The sequence below is a fragment of the Nicotiana tabacum genome, chromosome 21, assembly GCF_000715075.1.
Source record: "Nicotiana tabacum cultivar K326 chromosome 21, ASM71507v2, whole genome shotgun sequence".
Classification (NCBI taxonomy): domain Eukaryota; kingdom Viridiplantae; phylum Streptophyta; class Magnoliopsida; order Solanales; family Solanaceae; genus Nicotiana; species Nicotiana tabacum.
The window spans coordinates 57,933,003-57,934,033 of NC_134100.1; the positions used below are offsets into that span (position 1 = coordinate 57,933,003).

A 1,031-nucleotide genomic window follows, 5' to 3' on the forward strand; every position below is an offset into this window, starting at 1 on the left:
AGAAAGTTGCAAGGGATGCTGAATAAGCAGCACTTAGAGATGCACAAATTGCTTATGAGGAGGAGAGGGCTCGAAGAATGGCTCAGAATCAGCCTGTGGGTGCAGACCAGTTCGGAAACATAGCTCCCGGCCAAGGGAGACCACTTGGTGATTATGCTAGACCGGTCTACAACCAAGTCTTATCAAGTGTGAGACCACCTCCAGTTGCAACGAACAATTTCGAATTGAAGCAATGGTTGCTCCAAATGCTTCAAAATAGCTGTGTTTTCAGAGGAAAGATGAACGACGATCCAAACAATCATCTGATGGACTTCGAGGAGATAATGAACACTTTTCAATACAATGGTGTGTCACAAGATGCAGTTTACCTAAAGGCATTCCCCTTCACACTTAAAGATGATGCAAAGCACTAGCTTCAAAGCTTGCCCCATGGATCGATTAGAACATGGGAGGAGATGATCCAAATATTCTTGCTAAATATTTCTCCTCAGCTAAAATGGGCAAGTTTAGAAGAGAAATCCATAACTTCTGTTAGAATGAGACTGAAACTGTGTTTGAAGCTTGGGAGAGGTTTAAGGAGATTGTGCGAAAATGTCAACATAGCAAAATTGAACTCTGGAAGCAACTCTAGGATTTTTGGGATGGATTGACACCGGCTTCATGCAGAACATTGAGCAACGCAGCTGGAGGTCCATTGATGAAGAAGACACCAGAGGAGATAGTAATAATTCTTGATGAATTGTCTGAAGATGCAAATCAGTGGCCCTCTGAAATTGCTGAAAGAAGAATGTCGAATGGTCTTCACCAGGTTGATGCTAACACATCTGTGCAGGTACAGCTTGATGCCATGGTGAAGGAGATAAGGAATCCGACCTTAGCTTCGATACATAATGAGCCTCATGCAGTAAGTGATATGTGTGGAATATGTCACGCCCCAAACACGGGGAGCGCAACCGGCGCTCAACCGAGTGAACCCAGCCGAGCAAGCCTGCTAGATTTCCTTCTACCCAAACCCATCGATGAATAAATAG

General features: G+C 44.2%; 1 non-coding gene across 1 annotated transcript; it reads right to left on the bottom strand.

Moving 5' to 3' along the window:
- Window positions 1–502: 502 nt before the first annotated feature.
- On the bottom strand, window positions 503–609 carry LOC142175588 (small nucleolar RNA R71). The gene has a single exon (XR_012704696.1). It is a non-coding gene; the product is annotated as a small nucleolar RNA R71 (small nucleolar RNA).
- Window positions 610–1,031: the final 422 nt, after the last annotated feature.